This window comes from Rhinoderma darwinii, chromosome 1 (assembly GCF_050947455.1).
Source record: "Rhinoderma darwinii isolate aRhiDar2 chromosome 1, aRhiDar2.hap1, whole genome shotgun sequence".
Classification (NCBI taxonomy): Eukaryota; Metazoa; Chordata; class Amphibia; order Anura; family Rhinodermatidae; genus Rhinoderma; species Rhinoderma darwinii.
In genome coordinates, this window is record NC_134687.1 from 54,947,744 (window position 1) to 54,966,976 (window position 19,233).

At 44.2% G+C, this 19,233-nt stretch overlaps 1 protein-coding gene across 2 annotated transcripts in view; it reads left to right on the top strand.

The window, feature by feature from the left end:
• Positions 1–19,233, top strand: part of STIM2 (stromal interaction molecule 2) — a 90,566-nt gene that overhangs the window by 21,441 nt on the left and 49,892 nt on the right. The gene's annotated exons all lie outside the window — the stretch shown is intronic.

The following is a 19,233-nucleotide window of genomic DNA, read 5'->3' on the forward strand; positions in this document are numbered from 1 at the left end:
CCCTCCTCCGTGTACGTCCCTCAGCCGCTGATCAGTGACCGCCATAATTGAAAAGCAATTTTTGGCACAGGACTTTTTTTTTTGGCAGTTTTGCACCATCTCCGGTGCAAAAGTGACTGCCATCACTGATCAGTATTTGTGCTAATTTTTTGGCACAGTTTATTGATTTTGGGCCTGTTTTTACTGCACTATTTTCTTGTCTGCGCCCTGCAGCCACTGACTGCTGAGTCCATAATCTGCCTCAGTGGTAATTTATTGACGCAGGTTTTTTTTTTTGGGGTCTTTTTTTTTTTTTTTTTTCCCCATTTTTCTGCCAGCACGGTCTGTGTGTGCGCCCTGCAGCCCTTGATCGCTGATCAGTGACCAACATCACTGTCCATCTGTGCTAACTTTTTGGCGCAGGTTTATTTTTTGACCTATTATTACTGCACCATCTTTTTGTGCGGAGTCCTTAATCAGTCTCCGTGGCAATTTGTTGATGCAGGTTTTTTTGGGCCTTTTTTTATATATGAAACTGTAAAAAAAAAAGTTAAATCAAGTGTAGCTAGTACCTGCATAGGTAGGACGTTTGGGGTAGCGGTAGTTTAGGTGTAGCTAGTACCTGCATAGGTATGACATTGGGGAAGCGGTAGTTTAGGTCTAGCTAGTACCTGCATAGGTATGACGTTAGGGAAGCGGTAGTTTAGGTCTAGCTAGTACCTGCATAGGTAGGACTTTGGGGTAGCGGTAGTTTAGGTGTAGCTAGTGCCTGCATAGGTAGGACGTTGGGGTAGCGGTAGCTTAGGTGTAGCTAGTACCTGCATAGGTAGGACGTTGGGGTAGCGGTAGCTTAGGTGTAGCTAGTACCTGCATAGGTAAGACGTTGGGGGTAGCGGTAGTTTAGCTGAAGCTAGTACCTGCATAGGTAGGACGTTGGGGTAGCGGTAGTTTAGCTGAAGCTAGTACCTGCATAGGTAGGACGTTGGGGTAGCGGTAGTTTAGCTGAAGCTAGTACCTGCATAGGTAGGACGTTGGGGTAGCGGTAGTTTAGGTGTAGCTAGTGCCTGCATAGGTAGGACGTTGGGGTAGCGGTAGTTTAGGTGTAGCTAGTACCTGCATAGGTAGGACGTTGGGGTAGCGGTAGTTTAGGTGTAGCTAGTGCCTGCATAAGTAGGACGTTGGGGTAGCGGTAGTTTAGGTGTAGCTAGTACCTGCATAGGTAGGACGTTGGGGTAGCGGTAGTTTAGGTGTAGCTAGTACCTGCATAGGTAGGACCTTGGGGTAGCGGTAGTTTAGGTGTAGCTAGTACCTGCATAGGTAGGACGTTGGGGTAGCGGTAGTTTAGGTGTAGCTAGAACCTGCATCGGCAGGATGTTAGGGTAGCGGTAGTTTAGGTGTAGCTAGAACCTGCATCGGCAGGATGTTAGGGTAGTGGTAATTTAGCTGAAGCTAGTACCTGCATAGGTAGGACGTTGGGGTAGCGGTAGTTTAGCTGAAGCTAGTACCTGCATAGGTAGGACGTTTGGGGTAGCGGTAGTTTAGGTGTAGCTAGTACCTGCATAGGTATGACATTGGGGAAGCGGTAGTTTAGGTCTAGCTAGTACCTGCATAGGTATGACGTTAGGGAAGCGGTAGTTTAGGTCTAGCTAGTACCTGCATAGGTAGGACGTTGGGGTAGCGGTAGTTTAGGTGTAGCTAGTACCTGCATAGGTAGGACGTTGGGGTAGCGGTAGTTTAGGTGTAGCTAGTACCTGCGTAGGTAGGACATTGGGGTAGTGGTAGTTTAGGTGTAGCTAGTACCTGCATAGGTAGGACGTTGGGGTAGCGGTAGTTTAGCTGAAGCTAGTGCCTGCATAGGTAGGACGTTGGGGTAGCGGTAGCTTAGGTGTAGCTAGTACCTGCATAGGTAGGACGTTGGGGTAGCGGTAGCTTAGGTGTAGCTAGTACCTGCATAGGTAAGACGTTGGGGGTAGCGGTAGTTTAGCTGAAGCTAGTACCTGCATAGGTAGGACGTTGGGGTAGCGGTAGTTTAGCTGAAGCTAGTACCTGCATAGGTAGGACGTTGGGGTAGCGGTAGTTTAGCTGAAGCTAGTACCTGCATAGGTAGGACGTTGGGGTAGCGGTAGTTTAGGTGTAGCTAGTGCCTGCATAGGTAGGACGTTGGGGTAGCGGTAGTTTAGGTGTAGCTAGTGCCTGCATAGGTAGGACGTTGGGGTAGCGGTAGTTTAGGTGTAGCTAGTACCTGCGTAGGTAGGACATTGGGGTAGTGGTAGTTTTAGGTGTAGCTAGTACCTGCATAGGTAGGACGTTGGGGTAGCGGTAGTTTAGGTGTAGCTAGTGCCTGCATAAGTAGGACGTTGGGGTAGCGGTAGTTTAGGTGTAGCTAGTACCTGCATAGGTAGGACGTTGGGGTAGCGGTAGTTTAGGTGTAGCTAGTACCTGCGTAGGTAGGACATTGGGGTAGTGGTAGTTTAGGTGTAGCTAGTACCTGCATAGGTAGGACGTTGGGGTAGCGGTAGTTTAGGTGTAGCTAGTACCTGCATAGGTAGGACCTTGGGGTAGCGGTAGTTTAGGTGTAGCTAGTACCTGCATAGGTAGGACGTTGGGGTAGCGGTAGTTTAGGTGTAGCTAGAACCTGCATCGGCAGGATGTTAGGGTAGCGGTAGTTTAGGTGTAGCTAGAACCTGCGTAGGTAGGACATTGGGGTAGTGGTAGTTTAGGTGTAGCTAGTACCTGCATAGGTAGGACGTTGGGGTAGCGGTAGTTTAGGTGTAGCTAGTGCCTGCATAAGTAGGACGTTGGGGTAGCGGTAGTTTAGGTGTAGCTAGTACCTGCATAGGTAGGACGTTGGGGTAGCGGTAGTTTAGGTGTAGCTAGTACCTGCGTAGGTAGGACATTGGGGTAGTGGTAGTTTAGGTGTAGCTAGTACCTGCATAGGTAGGACGTTGGGGTAGCGGTAGTTTAGGTGTAGCTAGTACCTGCATAGGTAGGACCTTGGGGTAGCGGTAGTTTAGGTGTAGCTAGTACCTGCATAGGTAGGACGTTGGGGTAGCGGTAGTTTAGGTGTAGCTAGAACCTGCATCGGCAGGATGTTAGGGTAGCGGTAGTTTAGGTGTAGCTAGAACCTGCATCGGCAGGATGTTAGGGTAGTGGTAATTTAGCTGAAGCTAGTACCTGCATAGGTAGGACGTTGGGGTAGTGGTAGTTTAGGTGTAGCTAGTACCTGCATAGGTAGGACGTTGGGGTAGCGGTAGTTTAGGTGTAGCTAGTACCTGCATAGGTAGGACGTTGGGGTAGCGGTAGCTTAGGTGTAGCTAGTACCTGTATAGGTAGGACGTTGGGGTAGCGGTAGTTTAGCTGAAGCTAGTACCTGCATAGGTAGGACGTTGGGGTAGCGGTAGTTTAGGTGTAGCTAGTACCTGCATAGGTAGGACGTTGGGGTAGCGGTAGTTTAGCTGAAGCTAGTACCTGCATAGTTAGGACGTTAGGGTAGCGGTAGTTTAGGTGTAGCTAGTACCTGCATTGGTAGGGGGTTAGGGTAGCGGTAGTTTAGGGGTAGCTAGTACCTGCATTGGTAGGGTGTTAGGGTAGCAGACTTTTAGGTTAGCGTACATTTTATAATAGAATAAAATTACATAGCATTTGAGGTAGTTTTAGCTATACGTTTTTTCTAAAGTTTGTGTCAATTTACTGCAGTATATTTCTTATACTACAGTTTTTTTTCTAAAATATAGCGTTATTTAGTTTGCGGTTACTGTAGCTTTATAGTTTGACTAAATTTACTGCAGTATAATAATTATTCTACAGTTTTTTCTTAGCACTAATATATAGTGTTACATATTTAGTGTCAGTTAGTGACGGACATTCAGTTTTTTTACTGACGTTCGTTCACTAAATTTTACGTAGCGTAGCTTTATAGTTTTAGCCTAAATTTACTGCAGTAGTTTTTATACTACATTTTTTTTTTTAGCAGATTCAACGTCACAAAATTTTAGTTAGTGTCAGGTAGTCAGGAAATTCTTTTACAGATTTATATTGCCATAGTTTATTGTTACTGAAGTTTGTTCAGTGCATTTTTTACACTTCATTTTTTTCTAAACATTTATTTCCTTTGTTCTCTTCTCCTTTTTTTATTTTGAAATACACAACACACACCCCCTGTGTGTAAAAAAAAAAAAAAAAGTCAGTGTTACACGTGTTCAAGCACTACACACCACCCTAATAAAAATGTCCCAATCGTGCCAAAGGGCCTATTCAGCAGAGGAGGCATACGCCAATCCTGGCCTCTGACACTGATTCCGCCAGCGAGGGAGAAGGGGAATTCGCCCCATTCATCTTGTCGTCGTCTTCCTCCAGTGATGAGGAACCCCCGCAAAGGCCATCCAGGACATACGCTGAGGCAACCCCCCAGATAACTGATCCTGTGTGGAACCCCCCCTGAGACTTATGAGCCTCAGATCCCTGATTTCATAGGCAGCTCAGGAACTAATTTTGAGACTGAAGGCCTCACAGAAATAGATTTTTTTTTAAAGGTTTTTTTCAGTGAGGATTTAGTGAATTTAAAGAGGCTCTGTCACCAGATTTTGCAACCCCTATCTGCTATTGCAGCAGATAGGCGCTGCAATGTAGATTACAGTAACGTTTTTATTTTTAAAAAACGAGCATTTTTGGCCAAGTTATGACCATTTTCGTATTTATGCAAATGAGGCTTGCAAAAGTACAACTGGGCGTGTTGAAAAGTAAAAGTACAACTGGGCGTGTATTATGTGCGTACATCGGGGCGTGTTTACTACTTTTACTAGCTGGGCGTTGTGCATAGAAGTATCATCCACTTCTCTTCACAACGCCCAGCTTCTGGCAGTGCAGACACAGCCGTGTTCTCCAGAGATCACGCTGTGTCGTCACTCACAGGTCCTGCATCGTGTCAGACGAGCGAGGACACATCGGCACCAGAGGCTACAGATGATTCTGCAGCAGCATCGGCGTTTGCAGGTAAGTCGATGTAGCTACTTACCTGCAAATGCTGATGCTGCTGCAGAATCAACTGTAGCCTCTGGTGCCGACACGATGCAGGACCTGTGAGTGACGTCACAGATCTGCACTGCCAGAAGCTGGGCGTTCTGAAGAGAAGTGGATGATACTTCTCAACAGAAAGCCCAGCTAGTAAAAGTAGTAAACACGCCCCGATGTACGCACATAATACACGCCCAGTTGTACTTTTACTTTTCAACACGCCCAGTTGTACTTTTGCAAGCCTCATTTGCATAAATACGAAAATGGTCATAACTTGGCCAAAAATGCTCGTTTTTTAAAAATAAAAACGTTACCGTAATCTACATTGCAGCGCCTATCTGCTGCAATAGCAGATAGGGGATGCAAAATCTGGTGACAGAGCCTCTTTAATAATGGCCCAGACCAATTTATATGCCCAGCAATTTATTGCCCTGAACATCACGTCGTCATATGCTAGACCCTTCAAGTGGACTCCCTTAGATGCAGCGGAGATGCTCAAATTTTGTGTCCTTGCGCTACATATGGGCCTATGCCCCGGACACGCTTTGAAGCTATTCTTAAATGTTTTCATTATTATAATAATAATGCACAGTGCCTGCCCCGTGATGACCCCACATATGACCGCCTATTCAAAATCAGGCCAGTCATTAATCATTTCTGCACCAAATTTCAAGAGGCGTGTACCCCCCAAAAGAACGTTGTAATAGACGAGTCCCTTGTACATTTTAAGGGGAGGCTAAAATTACACCAATACCTGCCCAGTAAGAGGACGAGGTATGGGATAAAAATTTCCAAACTGCGACAGTAGCTCGGGGTACAACTATAGGTTTCGGGTTTATGAAGGGAACGACTCCAGGATTTAACCCCCAGAAGGCCCCCCCCCCCTGGGAGTTAGTAGGAAATAGTGTGGGATTTGATGCACTCACTGCTGGACCAGGGTCACCACCTTTACGTGGATAACGTCTACACCAGCATCCCACTATTTAAATGCCTCTCCACCAGAAATACTACAGCATGCAGTACGGTGCGCAAAAACCAGAGAGGCCTCCTTAACACACTGCTTGGCCAACGTGTTAGGAGTGAGAGCAGGGCATTATGCAGCGAGAGCGTGTTGTTCGTCAAGTAGAAGGACAAGAGGGATGTCCTTCTCTTGACCACAATACATGGGAACGGCAGCACCCCTGTCTCTGTACGAGGTACCACCACAGTGACCCACAAGCCAGATTGCATCGTGGGCTATAGCAAGTAAATAGGAGGGGTTGATCTCTCAGATCAAGTGCTGAAGCCGTATAGTGCCATGAGAAAAACAAGGGTGTGGTACAAAAAGGTGGCCGTGCACATGATACAGATGGCATTATAGAACGCTTTACGTGCTATTTCAATGTGCAGGCCGGACAGGGTCATTCCTTAATTTTCAAGAGATTATCAAGGTGCTTGTGTTTTGAAAACCAGGCAGGGGAGGGCCCAAGCACATCTGCTGAAAGCGAGGGCGCCCGGATTGTACCAGGGCAACACTTTGCCGGATTCGTTCCCCAAACTGCAAATTAGGGAAGATCCCAAAAAAGGTGCAGAGTGTGTAGCAAAAGGCATAAGGAGGGATCAGTTCGACACCTGGCCGAAAGACCTGGCCTGTGCATGAAGGAGTGATTGAAGGCTTACCACACACCTTTGAATTATTAATTTTATTATTTATGTACCCTTTTATTATACGCTGATTTGCTTTTCACAACTTACACACACCCCCACATTATATACTGAAATACCAGTAAATACGGCCTAATTCAAATAAATTCAGCGCAAAAAAACTGTGCCGTCAATATGCTAATTATACCCTTAGATAATTTCCTTGAGGTGTGTAGTTTCCTAAATGGGGTCACTTTTGTTTTTTTTTTCGTTGTTTTGGTCCCTCAGGGACTTTGCAAATGTGACATGGGGCCGCAAACCAATCCAGCAAAATCTGAATGCCAAATAGCAGTTTATAACCACATATGGGGTATTGCTGTGCTTAGGAGAATTTTCTTTATAAATGTTGGGGTGTCTTTTCTCCTTTAGTCCTTGTGCAAATGAAAAAAATGTAGGTTTTATCCAAATTTTATTGGAAGAAATGTACTTCCAATAATTTCTGCAAAAATCCTGTGGGGGTCAAAATGCTAACTATACCCTTAGATATGTTCCTTGAGGGGTGTAGTTTCCTAAATGGGATCACTTTTTGGCTGTTCCCACTGTTTTGGTCCCTCAGGGGCTTTGCAAAAGCGACATAGCCTCCACAAACCAATCCAGCAAAATCGGAATGCCAAATAGCACTTCTTCCTTTCCGAGCCCTGCCGTGTGTCCAAACAGCTGTTTATGACCACATATGGGGTATTGTTATACTTAGGAGAAACTGTTCTACAAATATTGGGGTGCTTTTTCTTCTTTAGTTCTTGTGGAATTGAGAGAAAATTTGCTAAACCTACCTTCATTTTTCGGCCTACTTTCAATAATTTCTGCAAAAAAAACCGTGGGGTCAAAATGCTCACTATGCCCTTAGATACCATCCTTGATGGGTGTAGTTTCCTAAATGGGGTCAGTTTTGGGGTGGGGGTTTCCACTGTTTTGGCACCACAAGATCTCTTCAAACCTGACATGGTGCCTAAAATATATTCTAATAAAAAGGAGTCCCCAAAATCCACTAGGTGCTCCTTTGCTTCTGAGGCCGGTGCTTCCGTCCATTATCGCACATGTGAGATATTTCTAAAAACTGCAGAACCTGGGCAATAAATATTAAAGTTGTTTCTCTGGTAAAAATCTTCTGTCTTATAGGAAAGAAATGTATTAAAACTGATTTTCTGCAAAAAAAAAATAAAAATCATCTGTAAATTTCACCTCCACTTTGCTTTAATTCCTGTGAAGCACCTAAAGGGTTAATAAACTTGCTAAAAGCTGTTTTTAATACTTTGAGGGGTCTTTTATGTGGAGTTTCTAATACATAAGGCCCTCAAAGTCACTTTAGAACTGAACTGGCCCCTGTAAAAATAGCCTTTTGAAATTTTCTTGAAAATGTGAGAAATTGCTGCTAAAGTTCTAAGCCTTGTAACGTCCTAGAAAAATAAAAGGATGTTCAAAAAACAATGCAAATATAAAGTAGACAGATGGGAAATGTGAACTACTAACTATTTTGTGTGGTATTACTATTTGTCTTAGGCCTCATGCACACGACCGTGTTTTTGCGTCCGCAATTCAACCGCAAATCCACGGGTAAATTGCGGACCCATTCATTTCTATGGGCCCATACACACTATCCGTGTTTTCACGGCTCTCCGCATGTCCGCACATCCGTGCCGCAGAAACTACGGACATGTCCTATTATGGGCCGCAAATGCGGTGCGGACATGCCAATAGAAGTCAATGGGCCCGTGGAAATTGCGGATACACCGCCGTGTGTCATCCGCAGTTTGTGGATTGTCCGGAAGTGTTGCTAGGCGTCGACCGGGAATGACTTCTGTCGTCGTGAAGTCTGGAGAGAGTGCATGAGAGCAGCAGAGAGCAGCAGAGAGCAGCAGAGAGCAGCAGAGAGCAGCATGGCTTCAATAAACGTAGAGAAACTAATCATCCTGGTCCAGCACAAGCCCTGTCTGTGGAATAAGCGGGTGGAAGATTATGCAGACAGGAATATGAAAGATCTTGCCTGGCAGGAGGTCTGCAGTGAGGTGCATCCTGAGTGGGAGAAGGCAACTAAAGTGCAAAAGAAGCGCATGGGTAAGTTTCACAACTTGATGCTGTTTCTGAGTACTCCTGTCATGTCATAATGACATGCCTGACGTTTTGATTGTTGGCAGTTGGATCACCCACCAATCGCTGAAATGAAGCTGCAGAAGTGCACGTGAGATTGTGGGGGTCTCATGGCTCTGAACAGCACCGATCAAAACGTGACATGTCACTATGAGGGTATGTTCCCACACACTAATTACGTACGTAATTCTGTGGTGTTTGAGCTCTATTACGCACGCTAAATACGCCGCAATAGCGTTGACAATACGCAATAGCGTTGACAATGCCTTTACGGCTGAAATTACGGGTGATGTTTTCTCCTGAAACCAGCAACGTCATTTCAGCCGTTACGGACGCTGTCGTGTGTGCACATGGAAAACGTGGCAAGTCTGCTGTAGTTTCTGCAACGTTGGAATTACCTGTCAAATATGCAAATGTAGGTGCAGATTTGTTGCGTAAACAACAAAAATTTGCAGCATCATTTTCAGATAATAAACAACATTTCATAATCTCTAGTAATGTACTCTTCTAAAATGTTGATCTGTGATTGGTTTATTTTATATCATAGTCGAAAACGTCAAAACACGCTGGAACACGTGCCGAGACCAATTCAAGCGTGAGATTAATGACAAGGGGAAGAGCGGAGACGGACGTCTGAAAAAAAAGCCGTACATGTACACCAAACAGCTTTCGTTTCTTCTTGATGTAATGCAGGTTGGCCCGTAAGTATTGCTTATATACTTTGATCATTGTAGTCTGGCCATGTAGCCAGTCGTGTCAGTACCGCTGTAGCAGCCGTAGCGACTGCTACGGGGACCGCGGCATGAGGGGACTCCACCATGTCCCGAGGCTCCGCTAGCAGCCGCTATGACGGCTACAGCGGGACGCAACTGAACACTACGGCTGAGCAGGGAGGTATCTCCCCGCTCTGACATTAAACAACAGACATGTATCCCCTAACCACTGAATAGGGGATACATGTGTGATCGCTGGCATTGACAGGGAGAACGGGGGACAGAAAGTACCCTGAACTTCTCCATCCCAAACCTCGTACTTTCGCCACCTCCGTCAAAATGAATGGAGCCAAAGTCGTGCTTGTGCGCATACATAACCAGCGCTCCTTTCAATTTTTGGCAGATGTGCAGACGGCAGAACTTAAGCGAACTTTCAGTCCCCCCTTCACCCTATCGCTGCCAGCGATAAGGCATGTATTTGTAGGACACACTCTAGGTGGCATTTGTCCGTGGGGCGGGGAGGTGGGCCTGTATGGCGTTAGCGGCATACAGCCCCCTCACTAGATAACGCCGTACAGTCCCCCTATAGATAACGCCATATAGTACCCCGGTAGATAATGCCATACAGTGTACAGTGTGGGGCTGTATGGCGTTATCTACAGGGGTGGGGGCAGGAAAAAAGGCACTATCTACAAGGGGGGGTGACACCCAGTGGAGGGATGGCCCCAGTTAAAACTTTGCTATGCGGCCCTGTCTTTCCTAGTTAGGGCTCTGCATGTAGTGATGCATACATAGTTTATTTGCCCAGCTGTAGACATGACGTTAAATTACTACAAAAATTCCCTAACATTATGTTTTCATTTTCAAACAGAACCAAGGATAATCTGGAGGAAGAAGAAGACTCTGATGTGACTCAAATTGAAGAGCCTGACGTAGCTTTGGGGGCTGGTAGGTCCACTTCCACTCCTGTGACAGCAGAACCAACAACAGAGGATAATCCAGTGTGTGCCGCGGACGAAGAAATTCTACCCCGAGGTAAACGTCGACGTTCTGCAAAAGGTCCAACACGTACAGAGCCAAGGCAGGAAGTCGACTTGCGCGTATTAGAGCACTTGGAGAGAAGAGCTACAGAAACGGAAGAGGGCACCTTCTGTCGCGCTCTATCTAATATTCTTAAAAGAGTGCCAATTGCCAGACAGATAAGGTGCCAAACAGCACTAATGGAAGTCGTGGAAATATTTGCGACACATCCGGACCCACGTGCAATGCATCAGGCCATCGAGTTTCATCGACGGGGTTGTGATGCAAGCACCTACAACTCTGTCCCTCCAGCACCTGCAGCAACCGCGCAAGGCATCCAGCATCCGTCATATGTAGACTCAATGCCGCTATTCAGTCACGATCGTTCAGTTTATGGCATGCCAGGACCTTCTCAGCAACAGTATGGGCAAATGCAGCAGGGGGAGGCAGTTCCACGACCACATCATGAACCTGCACCTTCGCAATCATTTTACAATTTATAATTTAGTTATATAACATAGTTTTGGTAATGTATGTTTGACACTATTTTATGCAAGAAATAAAATACGTTTCTAGTTAAATTATGTGTTTGTCTTTATTATTATTGAAAAACATAATGAGGTATTGGTCTGCATTTCTGCCAAATGAAAATAATCGTTTTTTTTTTTTTTAATCAAGAATTAAAAAAAAAAAAACAGAAATACATTAGCTCGCAACCCGCGTCAAGGGTCCTCATTCTCTTGCGAGTCCCTACTCTACCTACTACTGCAACTTTAACTACTAACATTTGTAACATAAACCGGAAATACAACAGTCCCTCTCACATTTTAATTTGGCAGACAAAGCACATCCCTTTGCCAAGGAACGGCTCCCTCAGGTGATACAAAATAGTCTGTATACAAATTACGGGCTGCCAGTCCAGACACTCCAGGTCTTCTATGTGGTGTGTAGTCCAAAGGGATGTAATTCGTAGAGAAATGGTTCAGCTCTGCGTCCACTGCCGACTCATGAATCCTCAGAAAATTGTGGAGGACAACACAGGCTTGGATAACCTTTGTCACATTTTCAGGATTCAACTGAATGGAGCTCTGGAACACACGCCACTTGCTGCTTAGAATTCCGAAGGCGCACTCCACATACCGTCTTGCACGTGTAAGGCGGTAGTTAAAAATGCGCCTCTGTTCATCTAAGCCACGCCTAGGGAATGGACGCATCAGGTGAGGGGACAGTCCGAAACCTTCATCACCCACAATGACAAAGGGTGCTGGTGGTCCTGTAGATCCTGGAAGCTGTCTAGGTTCCGGAAGGTCGAGCTGGTTAGATGCTAGCCGTTCACCCATTCTGGAAGCCCTGAAGATGCCAGCATCCGCAGAGCTTCCATAGGCCCCAATATCGACAATTATAAACCGATAGTCACTGTCAGCCAAGGCCAACAGCACCACCGAGAAAAACTGCTTATAATTAAAATATTGAGACCCTGAGTGAGCAGGCTTTTTTACGCGGATGTGCTTACCATCCAGCGCACCAACACAGTTGGGAAACTGTGCTGATTGGAAGAAGCCATCGGCAATCCGAATCCAGTCCTCTGGCTTGGGCTTTGGCATAACTGCTGCTCGAAGTTGCTGCCAGATGACTTCGCAGGTAAGCTTGACAATCTTGGAAATAGTGGAGCACCCCAGCAGAAACTGGAAATGTAGGGAGGCAAAGGAGTTGCCGGTAGCAAGAAATCTGTAAAAAAAACCAAAAACATATATATCAAAATATGCACAGACAGGAAAAATATCTGCAGCACGGTGGCAAGGCGTCAATATGACCAGGGGACAACTATACTAATATTGTTTGCAGGGTAGAGACATGTCGTAGAAGGGGATTTAGGTTTTCTTACCTCAGAGTGACGATCAGGCGTTCCTCTGGAGAAATGCAACGTCTCATGGTGGTGTCCTGGAAGATCAGTCCAGGACGAAGGTCCGCCAGCAGACGATCAAAACTTTGAACGGACATACGGCAGTAGCTGAGGAACTTGTCCGGGTGCTTCCGCAGGTCAGAGTACAGCATGTTGAAATGACCCTTCCTAAGCCGTTGTGAGATAATGGGGTGAACCCAATATCTCCTCCTCCTCCTCGGTTCTTCGTCCAGCATTGGTGGTTGCTGTCCAAATCGCCTGGAGAGGAGCCAGTGCAGGAGTACATCATCCACATCATCAGAAGACATGTTCGCAGTGAGTAAAACTGTCAAAAACCACAGCTATATCAGCAGCGCAATCTCACTGAACTCGCACAAAGCAAAGATCAGGGAAAATGCAGCAGGAAATGGCTCCAGAGCGATCATGTGACCTTAAAGGGGGTTTGACCAAGCTTTTGGCATCCTCTTTCAAAGTCCCTTTTTTTTTTTTTTTTTTTTTTTTTTTTTCCATCCGCATTTTTGCGGATTACATACGGATGAACTGCGGACTACATACGGATGAACTGCGGATGACATTCCACGGAACACGGTCCTGGAATTTGCGGACCAGAAAAACACCACGGTCGTGTGCATGAGGCCTTAGGGTATGTTCACACGCAAATGCAAAATACGTCTGAAATGCCGGAGCTGTTTTTAGGCGAAATCAGTTCCTGAATTTCAGACGTTTTTGCAAGTACTCGCGTTTATTGCGACGTCTTTTACGGACGTAATTGGAGCTGGTTTTCATTGAAGTCAATAAAAAAACTGCTCCAAAAACTTCCCAAGAAGTGACATGCACTTCTTTGAAGCGGGCGTATTTTTACGCGCCGTCTTTTGACAGCGACGCGTAAAATTACACCTCGTCTGAACTGAACATCGTAAAACCCATTGCAAGCAGTGGGCAGATGTTTGCAGACGTAATGGAGCCGTCTTTTCAGACGTAATTCGAGGCGTTAAATGGCTGAATTATGTCTGAAAATAGGTCGTGTGCACATAGCCTAACAAGCAGATACATTTACATTTAGAAAAATGCTAATTTTTACAAACTTTCTCTAAATTTTGATGTTTTTTTTACAAATAAACACAATGTATTGACCAAATTTTACCACTAATTTAAAGGCCAATGTGTCACGAGAAAACAATCTCAGAATCGCTTGGGTAGGTAAAATCATTCCAAAGTTATTACCCCATAAAGTGACCCATGTCCGATTTTGTAAAAAAGGCCTGGTCCATAAAGCGAAAACAGGCTGTGTCCTTAAGGGGTTAATGGCTTATCCTGGGGATAGACCATCAACTTTCTCTCAATGAAAAATCCTTTTTAACTTTAAATGCTCTAATAGGGTATTTAAAATAGGGGTTAAACTTCCAGATAAGCTAGGAGTCCCTGCCTCGCTGCGGGACAACTGTCCCGTACTGTAATCATGTTTTCAGTACGGGACAGTAGTTCCATGGAGAGACAGGGACTCCTAGCGTCGTACATAACTATGATGCTAGGAGCCCGGCTCCCTGCACTGAGTTCGGTCCGAGACTTACGGCCGCAATACGTTCCGTCCTTTACGGACCGAACATGCTCGTGTGAACCCAGCCTTAGCTTCTCAGCAACAGACGACCAGATGTGACCTCTTTATTGATAGTACTTGCTGAGAAAGTAACAGATGGTCGTCCCCTGTAGAGAAGCTTATTCTATGTCCACCAATAACACACGGCCCCTTTTTATGTTCTGGATGAAAACTTTTTAAATGGATTTTAATTAGGACTTTTTTCCCCCTTCCGGACTGCACTATTTGGATTTGAGGGACTTTGTCTTACGAGTTGACATGGCTGTATTTCCTTTCATGGCTTTGGATACCTCTGCTGCTTGGCACTAGAACAGTGTGTTATTTCAGCACTTTGGGTTTCATTATGCAGGATAATGTGTTCATTATGTACGGGATGATACTGTGAGAGTGAATTCTTTCATTCCAATTGTCGCGGTTAACGCGTCCACTGCACTCTTGTCTGAGCTGTTAACCACTTCACGACGCCTGATGAGTATACGGCATCAGTAGCTGCATAAGGACGAGCATACTTGTCATGCTGATCGTGCGGGCACAGCCGTTGTGGCCACGTGATTAGGAGCGGGGGTAGCGGCTGTAGTACACAGCTGCAGCTCTTCTCTAATGGGGCAAATCAGAGGAACCTCTGATCTCCACTGTTTAACCATTTGAATGCTGCGATCAAGGCTGATCATGGAGTTCAAAGGTAGAACCTGAGGGGGAGAGAACCCCCTTTGATCACTTCAGAGGGAATTCCTGTAATGTGATTGGGGCACATACCTTGGATGGACAGGACTGCCTAGGGTCCATAGCAGTACCCCAGGGGGTTGTTTGACCATGTTTCCTGTTCGGGCAAAAAACGGAAATTTATTATCTAAAAAATAAATCTGGATTACAAGAAAAAAAACAACACTTTTTTAAAATACAGAAACCTGAAACGTAATTAAAATAAACATAAAATCATATACTGTAGACACCTGGTATTGTCACGTCTGTAACAACCGGTACAACACATTTATAGCATCATTTCTGATCTGTGTATGCTGTCAAATAAAAATTGCTTTTTTTCCCCTTCATTTTTTGCTTAAATAAAAAAACATTATTTGCTAATGGTTATGTGCCAAAAAATGGCATCTATATAAAGTAGAACTTGTCAGGCAAAAAACGAAGCCTATTACAGCTACGTCAAATAAAAAGAAAAAAACAAGGTATGCTCGCTAGAATGCAGAGAGGAAAAATACAAAATTCTGGTCCTCAAGGCCAAAATTGGCCCTGTCCTCCCGAAATTAAAATGTTTAAAAATGCATTAGAGACGTGCAACCTATGTAAGGAAATCTCTCATCCCATAGAGCTACATGTCAGACTCCACCCGCACACCCAAAAGGGTCTCAAAATTCTACAATAATGAAAAAAGAATCTGCTTTATCTTATTAATTGGTCACATGACACTTTATTTTTTACTTCCTTTTCCTTAATATTTCCTTCCCAGGGGTTTAGTTGTCATGTGACTGTACCTTCCAGCTGTCCTTATAATGATTAAGAGACTCCACCCCTTGATTTCTGACACTACCGTGGGAAAATGTGTCATGGAGATTATCGCTAATATCATACCTTTAATGGCAAACTTCTAGCTTTACTTCTGTCAGTGCAGAATCCAAACTATATTTTGTATCTTTACTGTCTTTGAGTCCTTCTCCTGTGCATCTGTTCACACTTGTAAGGTTTCTTGACATCTAGGTCCTTACTGTATGTAATGCTTTGCTCCTGTTGTCTGATTTCTCCACGTTTTCATGTGGATGGAGGTAAAATAACCTGTAGTGGAAGATCCTCAGCCTTGTGATGAGCCGTCCTCAAGATGTTCCCGGCAGCGCACCACACTTGCAGTATTTTGTGGTGTGACCTTTCTCAATGTCATAAGATTAGTGAGGGGAGAATCGGCTTACAGGAAGTGTTTGATCTCATTCATCTTATTTGATATAAAGTTCATATATGCAAGTAATTGGTTCTTGTGGGCAAATCTGCTGTGGTACACTATTTTCATGTTCAAGTTCTGCTATACAGAATGCATTGTTTTTTGGGGCCCCCTCCTTTTTGTTTTTTTTGGAGGCTTTGAAAACCTTTTGTAGATATTGTTTTTTTTTAAATGAAATGCATGTAGTTAATGATTATAAACCTTTTTCTAATTTAGATTTATTAAAATGTTACTATAGTTTTTGAAATGCAGCTTCTATGTATCCTCTATACATAGAAGCTGCGTTAAACTTTTCCACCCGAGCCGTCCGTTCAGGTGAACTGACAGCTCGGCTGAGAGTGGCTCCTTTGGGTCTATAAGGCCTTATTTACATCAACGTGTATCTCGTCTGTGTGCTGTCCGTTTTAACAACGGACACCACACTGACCCACGCAATTCAATGGGCTGTACAACACACCTGTTTTTTTTTCACACAGTGTGTGTCTGTTGCGAGAAACTCACAGCATGTCCTGTTCTGGTCAGTTTTTGCAGACCAGACTCGCCCATTAAAGTCAGCATACGGACGACATCAGTGTGCTGTCCGTTTTTAAAGAATCGGTTGCTAAAGAAATGCAGACGCAACATGGGCATTCATATGCATGAAAAACGGTCTGTTATTTGCAGACGCAAATCGCACATATTCGTCTGAATAAGGCCTAACACACAGGATAACCCTAATATCGATCACATCAAGTTCACTAAGTTAGATGTGATCGGTATTAGGGTTTTCCCCTGTGTTGGACCTGCACAGGAGCTGCTCTCTCAGCCGAGCCGTCAGTTTAGCTGAACTGACGGATTCGTCTTAAAGTGCCCAATGCATTTTCCATGTATAGAGGATATAGAAGCTGTATCTCAAACCAATTATAAACATTTTTCGAATTTGAATTTCTCAACGTTTTTCTCCCACCAATTACATACATTTTAATTAAAGGCCATGAAAACCTTTTGTACTTTTTTTTTTTTTTATTCTTTTTTTATTCTTTTATTTTTAAGGTAGTTTTCCATCAGATATAGCCTATAGATAGGATTGGGATTAGACCACATGGACGTCCAGTGATCACTAGCGAAGGACTTGCAGTACTCTTCTCAGTACTGTGCCCCTTTGCCTCTTGTCGTATATGCCTGACCTTATTGATGCAGGGTCAGCCCATTAACTGCGTCGACCTTGTATCTTTTTGGATCCGAAGGGGCTCACACATTGAAGATCAACACAATTATTTATTTTTTTGCGCAATTGATGCCATTTATTTTATATGCCATAAATGTATGTAATGGAAAAGTCCGGCATACTCTTTGTAGGGGAATCCATATAGACAACGGTATAAAGACTTTCCTTGCAGATTGATGCATTGTCTTTAAACCTAATACATTTTTAGACCATTTGTGTTTACGCACTTTTTTTTGCATGTACTATGGTGTATCGTTAAACTGTTTTTAGCCTGATGAGGCGTAAAGTAGGTTCAAGTGTTGACTGCAAAAATGACACGAAAATACTGCAGTGCTAGTTCTCACCCATTGAGGTTAGGATTGTGTTTTAGGACTCTGGGGGTGCAGAGATGTTCTGTGTATTGTATGGACTGCTGATGTTGGCGATCACACCGTGTACATTGAAGAGATCACATTTACCTCTGCTTTATAAGCGGTCATGAGCTATTACTACCGGTGTGGTGCAGCTGTATGACATCTGATAGGTGCCCCCTCCAGCACTTTTATGGTTGTCTGTGAGTTCATTATACTTTTGTTTCTCTGAAAAAAAACCTTTTAGTTTCTTGACACCTAATCCCATGTTTGTGTGCTGCTGTTTCTCAAACTGGCTGGAAAAAGCAGTTTCAAAGAATCTTGGCAAGGCTGATAAGATAATGTGCGTGAATACTTCATCTTTTCTAGTGTACCTAGCTGCTAATGGGCTGGGAAACCGAGCACCTGCAAACCTGCTAGCAAGCGTGGAAATGTTGTTCTAGAACATGAAATTTGTCTCGTGTTTATGACACTGGTAATGTCATCTCTCGTATACACTATTGGGGCCTATACACTCACACTAGGGGTGCAGCTCTGTGAATGGATTCCTACCAGGTCTCAAGAAGGGCTCCATTTCATGACTTACTGTGATCTGTGGTGCCCACCGTATGATCAGGCTGATAATCGATCGGCACCCATCAGGATCGATCATTTACAAGGATCAGATTGGGAAACCAAAGAGGTCACACAATTGGTAGGAGGAAAAAAAACACAAAAAAACCCCCAAAACACAAGTCACTCAACTGAAGGAACACCTTTTTGATACAAACTTGGATTGTTATGTTTTGTAACTGTATATTAGAATATTCAACTTCATTTACACAATTTAGAACTTCTCTGAAGACACGCCAGAAGTTGTGGTTGGTGGGGGTCTGGGTGCTGAGCCCCCTTTAGTTGTAGCTAAAACAGAAAATCCAGCCCTCTGCTGAAATCCATGCTCCTTCGGGCTCCAGTTTGCTTACTCGGCTTTCTTCGGTGATGAGACGTGTCTATGTATAAGTGAAGCACCGTAATGCCTGCGTTCTCCTACATTTGGCCTGTGGATGAGTTGAAGCTTTTTTATACTTGTGAGCGTTCAGCTATCAAGAAGGTGATCTGAGGTTATGATGTCTCTTCGCCCCCATGTGTCTCTACATAAACATTTTGCTGGTTGACTGTAACAGGAGACGTTTCTGGATCAGTTAGTTCTTTGTTGCATGTCTAGGTCACCGTAAATTTCCCAGCATGAAAGTGACTTTTGACTGATTTGCCATTGTATATAACAAGACATTTAATACTCTACTGGAAGGTCCATTGTCAGGGGATGGGAAAGCCTTTTCTCATGAACTAACTCAAGGTATATGACGTAGGTTTTGCTTCCAGTTTTGACACCATTTACTTAACAAGTTCAGTTTACAAGTTTACTTTTACATATTTGACCATTCTGATTTTTTTCGGACGGTTTCCTGTTACCAGAGTTTGGGTCACTGTATCCGCGCAGATACGAGTAAGCCTGACCTAGCGCGGACTCATAGACTCCAAAGTTTAGCTAACAGTTACGCTTTGGCTGGAGATAAAGAGAAAGTCTTGATTTAAATGAGTATATAAAAGGTACACAAATAGAACTTGAAGTATCGAGTGAAAGTAGATTTCTACTTTCATTTGTCAGAAGCGGGAGCGCCCACTAGTTTCTTGAATGGAGGGCTCTGTGCTCTCTGTAAACCGCTGAACCCACTTCCTTGTTTTTTGTTTA